We start from the raw sequence: 11,321 nt of genomic DNA, 5'->3' as shown, positions 1-11,321 counted from the left end.
TGGCCCAGCGGCGCGGCGAGACGATCCGAGCAGGGGCCGGCGCGCTCGCGTCACCTCCGCATCCCTTTCGTGCGTTTTTAATGAAACTCACCCCTCTGAGTTTTTATGATGACAAATCCATCTGCGATGGTCCGTGGCGAGATTCAAAAGTCGAGCCCGACGAGTGCCGATCCGCCGGCCGCATACTCCCCGTTCGAACATTGGCTACGATCATCAAATTCCGTGAAACTTGGCGGGTTGGTTTTCATGTGATGCCAAGCGATGGGGGCGGGGTCGCCCGGGCGGGATGCCGCCGTCGCCCGGTCGGCCTCGGCGGCGCGCGGCGCGCGGCGTCCGCAGCGAGCGGGACGGCAGCTCATGTCATCTCCCGATCCACTGGAGTGCGTTTTGATGAAACCTCACCCCTTTGGGGTTTTATGATGACAAATCCATCACTGCGATGGCCTCGCGCAGAATTCCAAGTCGACCGGCCAGAGCCGTCCGAGCCTTGAGCATACTCCCGATTGAACATTGGCTACGGTCATCCAAAATCGGTGAAACTTCGCCAAGGTGGTTTTCATGTGATGCCAAAGCGATGGGGGGCGTCGGGCGGGATGCCGCCGTTGGCCGGACGGCCCCGGCGGCGCCGGCGCGATGTCTCACGACGTGACGAGCACGCTCCGTGTCATCTCCCGATCCACTCGTGCGTTTTTGATGAAACCTCACCCCTTGTGGTTTTTTATGATGACAAATCCATCTGCGATGCTCCCGCGCGAGATTCCAAAGTCGACCGACCGGCCCTACCGACGCCGACGCATACTCCCCCGATCGACCATTGGCTACGATCATCCAAAATCGATTAAGACATGTCGGAGTGGTTTTCATGTGATGCGAAACGATGGGTCGGGGGTGCCGGGCCTGGATGCCGCCGTCGCCCGGACGGCCCCGTCGGCCCCGGCGGCGTCCACCGACTGGAAGAGGCGCGCTACGTGCCATCTCCCGATCCACTCGTGCATTTTTCATGAAACTTCTCCCCTTGGGGTTTTTTATGATGAGAAATACATCTGCGATGGTCCCGCGGCAAGATTCCAAAGTCAACCGACCGTGCCGTCCGGCGCCGATGCATACTCCCGATCGAACATTGGCTACGATCATCCAAATTCCGTGAAACTTCGCCCGGGGGTTTTCATGTGATGCCAAAGCGATGGTGCGGGAGGGCGCCGGTGCGGATCGGGCATCGTCGCCGGACGACCCGCGGCGCCCGGTAGCGATGTCACCGAGCGGGGCGGGCAGCGCTCGATGCCATCTCGATCCACTCGTGCGTTTTAGTGAAACTTCCCCGAGGGGTTTTTAAGATGACAAATCCATCACGATGGTCCCGTGGCGAGATTCCAAAAGTCGACCCGACCAGCCCGTCGGACCAGTGAAGCATACTCGATCGAACATTCTCTACGATCATCAAAAATCCGTGAAACTTCGCAGGGGGTTTTCATGTGATGCCAAACAATAGGGGCAGGGCGCACGGGCAGGGATGCCACCATCGCCCGGACGGCCCCGGCGGCGCCTCGCGATATCGCCCAATCATTCGGGCGCGCTCCGACGGACGCCATGATCCGCGCGTGCGAACCCGCCGAATGTTTGCCCGTCTGTATTTCGTTAGATGCCAATCCATGCGGCGTGGGCGCCGGGCCATGGCGCCGCCGTCGACCGGATTGCTCTTTGCGCGACATCGCCCGATCGCGAGTCGCGCTCGAGGAAGTCATGATCCACCCGAGTGCAAACTCGGGCTGAACTTCATTCACCCCGGGTTGTGAGGGGTTTCAAGTGATGGCAAGAGATGTCATGGGGGCCGGACCATTTTGCCGTCGATAGCAGCGGATTACACAAGTACAAAAGTCTAACCTTGTCGGTACCGTCGGGCAAGAGGCGGGGGTTTATGTGTTAGGGCGGGGGAGGGGACGAATCCGTGCGGCGAGGGGCTCGGATCTCGATGGATCGTGGCGGCAAAGGCCACTTTGCGACTTACAATGCCCGTCGCGTATTTAAGTCGTCGCAAAGGATTCGACCGCCGCTCGCTTGGAATCGCTCTTGAGGCCGCCGCCCGATGCGAGGTCCGCCGCGGTGGCCGCTGCACGTGACACGGGCCTGTGTGGGACGCGTGGTCCCCTCTCGTGGTCGGGGTTCCAGCGGCGGGGCATGGCGCCACTACGCTAGCTTGATTCCGGCTTAGAGGCGTTCGGCCATAATCCGGCACCACGGTAGCTCGCATCAGCTGGCTTTTCAACCAAGCGCGATGACCAATTGTGTGAATCAACGGTTCCTCTCGTACTAGGTTGAATTACTATGGCGGGTCGCGGTCATCGATGAGAGTAAAACTAACTCTGCCTCACTGACGGTCTAAACCCAGCTCACATTCCCTATTGGTGGGTGAACAATACAACACTTGGTGAATTCTGCTTCACAATGATAGGAAAAGCCAACATCGAAGGATCAAAAAGCAACGTCGCTATGAACGCTTGGTTGCCACAAGCCAGTTATCCCTGTGGTAACTTTTCTGACACCCCTAGCTTCAAATCCTGAAGGGCTAAAGGATCGATAGGCCACGCTTTCACGGTTCATATTCGTACTGGAAATCAGAATCAAACGAGTTTTTACCCTTTTGTTCCACACGAGATTTCTGTTCTTGTTGAGCTCATCTTAGGACACTGCGTTATCTTTTTAACGGATGTGCCTCCCCAGTCAAACTCCCCACTGACAATGTCTTCCGCTCGGATCGGCCACGCGTGGGGCGCGGCCTTCGAGCCAAAAGGAGGGCCGGAGCACCGCCTCCGGTCCGAGCGAGCAGTGATATCCTGTCTCGCGCCCCGCCCCATCGTTTGGCATCGCCTGAAAACCCCTCTGGCGAAGTTTCACCGATTTTGGATGATCGAAGCCAATGTTCGATCGGGGGAGTATGCGTTGGAGTCGGAACGGCCGGTCAGCCGACTTTGGAATCTCGCCGCGGGACTATCGCAGATGGATTTGTCGTCATAAAAAACCATAAGGGGTGAAGTTTCATCAAAAACGCACGAGTATATCGGGAGATGTCACGGAGCGCGCCCGTCCCGTCGTGGGATGTCAGCGCCCGGCGCCGCCGGCAGCCGTCGAGGCGGCGGCATACCGGCCCGGCGCCCTCGGCCCATCGTTTGGCATCACATGAAAATCCCTCGGGCCAAGTTTCACGGATTTTGGATGATCGTCGCGAATGTTCGATCGGGGGAGTATGCGTCGGCGTCGGGACAGCCGGTCGGTCGACTTTGGAATCTCGCCGCGGGGCCATCGCAGATGGATTTTTCATCATAAAAAAACCCAAAGGGGTGAAGTTTCATCAAAAACACACGAGTGGATCAGGAGATGACACGGAGCGCTCTGTCCGTCGTCGGGACGTCGCTGCGCGCACGCCGAGGGCCGAATGGGCGACGGCGGCATCCCGCCGCCCCTGCCCCATCGTTTGGCATCACATGAAAACCCCCGGGCCAAGTTTCCGCGGATTTTTGGATGATCGTAGCGAATGTTCGATCGGCGGAGTAGCGTCGGCATCGGACTGCCGGTGCCGTGGACTTTGGAATCTCCCAGCGGGGACCATCGCAAATGGATTTGTCATCATAAAAACCCCAAGGTGAAGTTTCATCAAAAACGCAGCGAGTGGATCGGGGAGAGGACACGGAGTGCGCCCGTCCATACGTGGGACGCCGGCGCCCGCGCCGCCGGGGCCGTCCGGGCGACGGCGGCATCCCTGCCCGGTGCCCCCGCCCCATCGTTTGGCATCACATGAAAATCCCCCGGGCCAAGTTTCACGGATTTTGGATGATCGTAGCCAATGTTCGATTGGTTGAGTATGCGTCGGCGTCGAGACGGCCAGTCGCTCGACTTTGGAATCTCGCCACGGGACCATCGCAGATGGATTTGTCATCATAAAAAACCCCAAGGGGTGAAGTTTCATCAAAAACGAACGAGTGGATCGGGAGATGACACGAAGCGCGCCCATCCCGTAGTGGGACGTCGCGCCGGCGCCACCGGGGTCGATCCCGGGCGACGGCGGCATCCCGGCCCGGCGCCCCCGCCTATCGTTTGGCATCACATGAAAACCCTCCGGGCGAAGTTTCACCGATTTTGGATGATCATAGCTAATATTCGATCGGAGAGTATGCGTCGGCGTCGAAACGGCAGGTCGGTCGACTTTGGAATCTCGTCGTTGGACCATCGCAGATGGATTTGTCATCATAAAAAACCCCAAGGGGTGAAGTTTCATAAAAAATGCACGAGTGGATCGGGAGATGACACGGATCGCGCCCATCCCGTCGTGTGATGTCGCACCGCCGCCGCCGGGGCCGTCCGGGCGACGGCGGCATCCCGCCCGCGCCCCCGCCCCATCGTTTGGCATCACATGAAAACCGCCCGCGTGAAAATTTCTGCAAACCCACGCGGCCGCGTGGAAAATCCACACTGGCGCGTGAGGGCACGTGACAGGCGTGATCTAAGGCCTATAAATAGCCGCTTTTGCCCTATTCTTTCTCATCTTTGTGCGGCTCTTGAGGGGTGAGACGGCTAGGGGTTTGGAGAGGAGGTCTTTGCGGCTTTGGAGACGCTTCGTCACCAACTTTCATCGATTCCTCCTCCGTCATAGCATGAAGGAAGCCACCGGTGAACCTAGCTTCGGAGTGGGTCCTTCAAGACGTCGAAGCTCTCCATCAAGGCCATCAGTTCATATATAAGGGGGTTTATTTCTATGGTTTTAATGTACTTTCATTCATTGATGTTGTGTTTTGTATGTTGCTCCATGGAGAGCTAAAACCCTAGAGGGTATTTGGTCTTGTGAACCCTAGGATTCTCATCTTTTGTGGATTTGCTTAGTGTTTCTATTTAATCCGAGTTTGATTAAGTTTTAATCTTGTATTCTCATTGCTTGCTTGTTTAATTAATCCTTGTGGTTAATTGGATTTGCATGATTTGTTACTTTGATGTGAGAGAGGTCTCCATTAGAGTTAGAACTTCAAGGTTAAAGAGGGTTGAGAGGGTGAGTCATGAGATAGTGGAGTGTCCCCTCTCCCTTCCGGTTGAGTGTATTCTATCTCCGTTCCTTAAGCTCCATGCAACCATATTTGGTGTGGGGCGTGAGATTGAGAGATTTCTCCGCCGGGACCTTGTAGGGGTTAGGATCATTCGCCGGGAATTAGGGTTGGATCAATCTTTAGGAATCAGATACAACTCTTGGAATCCCTAGAGTGCTTTGCAGTCATATGTGGTGTGAGGTGTTGAGATTGAGCGATTTCTCCACCGGGACCTCGTAAGGGACTAGTATCGGTGATCGGGAGGCCGGATCCGATTATATTTGGATTTCCATGACTTAACTTACTCATCATAGAAACACTTTGCTTATTCGGTACATAATACCTAAATCCTAGGAGGAGCATTGCCCGAATACCCCACTTTTACTGATTAAGATCTCCATTCATTTCTTCGCACATTAGATCACCACACCTTTCCATTTATCATTAGGTTAGAAAGCAAAGAAGAAGTTAGTACTAGTAGCCCTGTTCCCTGTGGATTCGACTACCCACTCACCGGGGTAATTATTACTTCGACACCCGTGCACTTGCGGTTTACACGCATATTCGGACGCGTGTCAGTAGCCAATGTTCGATCAGGGGAGTATGCGTCGGCGTCGGACGGCCGGTCGGTCGATATTGGAATCTCACCGCGGGACCATCGCAGATGGATTTGTCATCATAAAAAACCGCAAGGGGTGAAGTTTCATAAAAAACGCACGAGTGGATCGGGAGATGAAACGCAGCGCGCCCGTCGCGTCGTGGGACATCGCGCGCGGCGCCGCCCGGGCCGTTAGGCGACGAGCGGCATCCCGCCCGGCGCCCCCGCCCCCATCGTTTGGCATCACATGAAAACCAACCGGGCGAAAGTTTCGCCCGATTTTGGATGATCGTAGCCAATGTTCGATCGGGAGTACTGCGCCCGGCGTCCGGGACGGCCGGTCGGTCGACTTTGGAATCTCACCCCGGGACCATCGCAGATGGATTTGTCATCGTAAAAAACCCCAAGGGGTGAAGTTTCATCAAAAACGCACGAGTGGATCGGGAGATTACAAGGAGCGCGTCCGTCCCGCCGTGGGACGTCAGGCGCGGCGCCCGGCGGGGCCATCCGGGCGACGGCGGCATCCCGGCCCGGCGTACCCGCCCCATCGTTTGGCATCACATGAAAACCCCCCGCGATAAGTTTCACGGATTTTGGATGATCGTAGCGAATGTTCGATCGGGGGAGTATGCGTCGGCGTCGGGACGGGCGGTCGGTCGACTTTGGAATCTCGCTGCGGGACCTTCGCAGATGGATTTGTCATCATAAAAAACCCAAAGGGTGAAGTTTCATCAAAAACGCACGAGTGGATCGGGAGATGACACGGAGCGCCCGTCTCCGCTCTTTGGATGTCGCCGCCGGGCGCCGTCCGGGAGCCGTCCGGGCGCTGCTAGCGACATCCCGCCCGCGCACCCGCCCGCATCGCTTGGAATTGTCATGAAAAATCCCCAGGCGGTTTCACCGATTTTGGATGATCGTAGCCAATGTTCGATCGGGGGAGTATGCGTCGGCGTAGGAATGGCCGGTCAGTCGACTTTGGAATCTCGCCGCGGGACCATCGCAGAAGGATTTGTCATCATAAAAAACCCCAAGGGGTGAAGTTTCATCAAAAAGCTACGCGAGGTGGATCGGGAGATGACAGCGGAATGGCGCCCGTCCCGTCATGGGATGTCGTGCCGGCGCCGCCGGGGCAGTCCTGGCGACGGTGGCATCCCGGCCCGGCGCACCCGCCCCATCGTTTGGCATCGCATGAAAACCCCCCGGGCAAAGTTTCACCGATTTTGGTTGATCGTAGCCAATGTTCGATCGGGGAGTATGCGTTACGCGTCGAGCGACGGTCCACCGACTTTGGAATCTCGCCGCGGGACTATCGCAGATGGATTTGTCATCATAAAAAACCCCAAGGGGTGAAGTTTCATCAAAAACGCACGAGTGGATCGGGAGATGACACGGGCTCGCCGTCCGTCGTGGGGACGTCGCATAGGCGCCGCCGGGGCTGTCCGGCGACGGCGGCATCCCGGCCAGTTGCCCGCGCCCCATCGTTTGGCATCACATGAAAATCCCCCGGGCGAAGTTTCACCGATTTTGGATGATCGTAGCCAATATTCGATCGGGGAGTATCGTTGAGCGTCGGAGCGGCGGTCGGTCGACTTTGGAATCTCGCCGCGGGACCATCGCAGATGGATTTGTCATCATAAAAAACCAAAAGGAGTGAAGTTTCTTCAAAAATGCACGAGTGGATCGGGAGATGACAAGGAGCGCGCCCGTCCCGTCGGGGGACGTCGCACCAGCCTCGGCCGGGGCCGTCCGAGGCGGCACTCGGCATCAGACCCGGCTCCCGCCCCCATCGTTTGGCATCACATGAAAAACCAGCAGGCGAAGTTTCACGGATTTTTGGATGATCGTAGCCAATGTTCGATCGGGGAGTATCGTCGGTGTTGGAGACGGCCGGTGGTCGACTTTGAAATCTCGCCGCGGGACCATCGCAGATGGATTTGTCATCATAAAAAACCCAAAGGTGTGAAGTTTCATCAAAAACGCATGAGTGGATCGGGAGATGACACGGAGCGCGACCGTCCCGTTGTGGGACATCGCGCCGGCGCCGCTTGGGCCGTCCGGGCGACGGCGGCATCCTGGCTCGGCGCCCCCGCCCCATCGTTTGGCATCACATGACAACCTCCCAGGCAAAGTTTCACGGATTTTGGATGATCGTAGCGAATGTTCGATCAGGGGAGTATGGGTCGGCGTCGGGACGGCCGGTCGGTCGACTTTGGAATCTCACCGCGGGACCATCGCAAATGGATTTGTCATCGTAAAAAACCCCAATGGGTGAAGTTTCATCTAAAATGCACGAGTGGATCGGGAGATTACACGGAACCCCCTCGAGCGAAGTTTCATAGATTTTGGATGATCGTAGCCAACGTTTGATCGGTGGAGTATGCGTCGCCGTCGGGACGGGCGGTCGGTCGACTTTGGAATCTCGCCGCGGGACCATCGCGTATAGATTTGTCATTGTAAAAAACCCGCAGGGGTGAAGTTTCATCAAAAAGCGCTGCGAGTGGATTGGGGAGATTACGGAGTTGGGCACCATCGTGCTGCGTCGGCCAGCGCGCTACCGGCCAGCCCTCTCGGTGGCGTCGCGAGTGAGCGACCGGAAAAAAAGGGGGTCTCGAGTCCTTTTTGTACCGCACGGGGTTGCCTTAGGCGGGATATTTTTGCGAGGTTATATAGTGGGGAAAGCACTTTTTCCCCCAATGGGCGTAGCGCGCCATGGGCATGCGCGTCCCATGGGCGAGTGGGCAGGGTGGGCGGGTGGATCTGGCCTCCGGCGAGCTCCGGCCGGCCACCGGCGAGCCCCGGCGTGCCTCGTGGCCTAGAAAACTTACCCCGACGTGCCTCGTCGCATAGGAAACTTGCCCCGATGTGCCTAATGGCCTAGAAAACATGCCCCGGCGTGCCTAATGGCCTAGAAAACTTGCCCCGGCGTTCCTCGTGGCCTAGAAAACTTGCCCCGGCGTGCCTTGTCGCCTAGAAAACTTGCCCCGACGTGCCTAATGGCCTAGAAAACTTGCCCCGGCGTGCCTTGTGACCTAGAAAACTTGCCCTGGCGTGCCTCTTTGCCTAGAAAACTTGCCCCGCCGTGCCTCTTTGCCTAGAAAACTTGCCCCGCCGTGCCTAATGGCCCAGAAAACTTGCCCCGGCGTGCCTAATGGCCAAGAAAACTTACCCCGGCGTGCCTAATGGCCGAGAAAACTTGCCCCGGCGTGCCTAATGGCCTAGAAAACTTGCCCCGGCGTGGCTCTTCGCCTAGAAAACTTGCCACGATATGGCATGCTACCTGGAAAACTTGCCTCTACGGGGCTCGTTACCTAGAAAACTTGCCCCGACGTGGCTAGTTACCGAGAAATATTGCCACGACGGGGCATGTTACCGAGAAAACTTGGCCCGACGCTGCTCATTACCGAGAAAACTTGCCTCGGCGGTCTGCCGTGGGCTTGGGCGGGATGACGGGTTCCAGAAAAGGACTAGTTTTGCGAAATGAGGTTAACCGCTCCTTCTTAAAAAATGGGGGGGGGTCTCAGAGACCCTTTGTACCCCCGGGGTTGCCTTGGGCGGGATGTTTTGCAACATGGGCCTGGGGCGGGCGCGTGGCGCGCCCCTTCGCTCGGGACATGGCGCCCCTCATCGCCCGGCACATGGCGCGCATGGCCATGGCACGTCTGGGTGGCTGCCGGTGAGCCACGCGGACCTCGTAGTCGGACCTTGGGCCGGGCCGGTCGGTCCGCCTCTCGGTGTGCACCGGCCGTCCCGTCCCCTCTGCCGGCGATGCGCTCCTGGCCTTAACTGGCAGGGTCGTGCCTCCAACGCCGTGACTTTGAAGAAATTAGAGTGCTCAAAGCAAGCCCACGCTCTGGATACATTAGCATGGGATAACATCATAGGATTCTGGTCCTATTGTGTTGGCCTTCAGGATCGGAGTAATGATTAAGAGGGACAGTCTGGGGCATTCGTATTTCATAGTCAGAGGTGAAATTCTTGGATTTATGAAAGATGAACCACTGTGAAAGCATTTGCCAAGGATGTTTTCATTGATCAAGAACGAAAGTTGGGGGATGGAAGACGAACAGATACCATCCTAGTCTCAACCATAAACGATGGCGACCAGGGATCGGCGGATGTTGTGTTTGGGACTCCGCTGGCACCTTATGAGAAATCAAAGTCTTTGGGTTCCGGGGGGAGTATGGTCGCAAAGGGTGAAACTTAAAGGAATTGTCGGAAGGGCACCACGAGTTGGAGCCTACGACTTAATTTGACTCAACACGGGAAACTTACCAGGTCCATACATAGCAAGGATTGACGGGATGAGAGCTCTTTCTTGATTCTATGGGTGGTGGTCCATGGCCGTTCTTAGTTGGTGGAGCGATTTGTCTGGTTAATTCCGATAACGAACGAGACCTCAGACCTGCTAACTAGCTATGCGGAGGAATCCCTCACTGCCAGCTTCTTAGAGGGATTGTGGCCGTTTAGGGCCACGGAAGTTTGAGGCAATAACAGTGTCCGTGATGCCCTTAGATGTTCGGGCCGCACGCGCGATATCGCTGATGTATTCAACGAGTTCTATAGCCTTGGCCGACGGGCCCGGGTAATCTTGTAAAATTTCATCGTGATGGGGATAGATCATTGCAACTGTTGGTCTTCAACGAGGAATTCCTAGTAAGCGCGAGTCATCAGCTCGAGTTGACTACGTCCCCCGCCCTTTGTACACACCGCCCGTCGCTCCCTAACGATTGAATGGTCCGGTGAAGTGTTCGGATCAGCGGTGGCGGGGCGGTCTCGCCGCCAGCGACGTCGCGAGAAGTCCACTGAACCTTATCATTTAGAGGAAGGAGAAGTCGTAGCAAAGGTTTCCATAGGTGAACTGCGGAAGGATCATTGTTGAGACCCGCCGCAAACACGCGGAAGACCCGAGAACACGTGAGCGGGGGCGCGGCCGAGGCGAGGGGCGTGGGGGGCGAGCGCGACCGCTGCGTCACCCCCGCCCGCCCGCCGGTATACCGCGCCGGACTTCCGTGCCCCCTCGCCGCCTTAGGACACGACCCCACAACCGGCGCGGGAAGCGCCAAGGGACATCCCGACCACGGCGGGCGGGCCGGCGCCCGTCGGCGCCCGCAGCGCCGTCGGGAGGAAAGAAAGCGACTCTGCAGGTCACCACGACTCGGCAGCGGATATCTCGGCTCGCGATCGATGAAGAACGTAGCGAAATGCGATACTTGGTGTGAATTGCAGAATCCCGTGAACCATCGAGTCTTTGAACGCAAGTTGCGCCCGAGGCCACCCGGTGCGAGGGCACGCCTGCCTGGGCCTCACGCGAACGAGTGGATCGGGAGATGACACGGAGCGCGTCCGTCCCGTCGTGGTACGTCACGCCGGCGCCGCCTGGGCCGTCCGTGCGACAGCGGCATCCCGGCCCGGTGCCCCCGCCCCATCGTTTGGCATCATATGAAACCCACCGGGCCAGGTTTCACGGATTTTTGATGAGCATTGAGCATTTGGTGTTCTTTTATGCATATAGGTTGTGAATGCCTTGAAGAGTAAAAAGGAAGCAAAGATAGGCTATAAAGACACAATGTTGGGAGTTCTTGTTCAATTCAAGGACCAAGACACAAGAGGAGTTCATAAACGTGGAGATGTGTGCCAACTTCCAAGAAGATTCA

At 57.2% G+C, this 11,321-nt stretch overlaps 1 non-coding gene across 1 annotated transcript; it reads left to right on the top strand.

The window, feature by feature from the left end:
- Positions 1-10,817: 10,817 nt before the first annotated feature.
- Positions 10,818-10,973, top strand: LOC120250729. The gene has a single exon (XR_005533069.1). It is a non-coding gene; the product is annotated as a 5.8S ribosomal RNA (ribosomal RNA).
- Positions 10,974-11,321: the final 348 nt, after the last annotated feature.

The sequence above is a fragment of the Dioscorea cayenensis genome, chromosome 19 (genome assembly GCF_009730915.1).
Source record: "Dioscorea cayenensis subsp. rotundata cultivar TDr96_F1 chromosome 19, TDr96_F1_v2_PseudoChromosome.rev07_lg8_w22 25.fasta, whole genome shotgun sequence".
NCBI lineage: Eukaryota > Viridiplantae > Streptophyta > Magnoliopsida > Dioscoreales > Dioscoreaceae > Dioscorea > Dioscorea cayenensis.
This window is presented reverse-complemented; position numbering and strand designations above follow the sequence as displayed.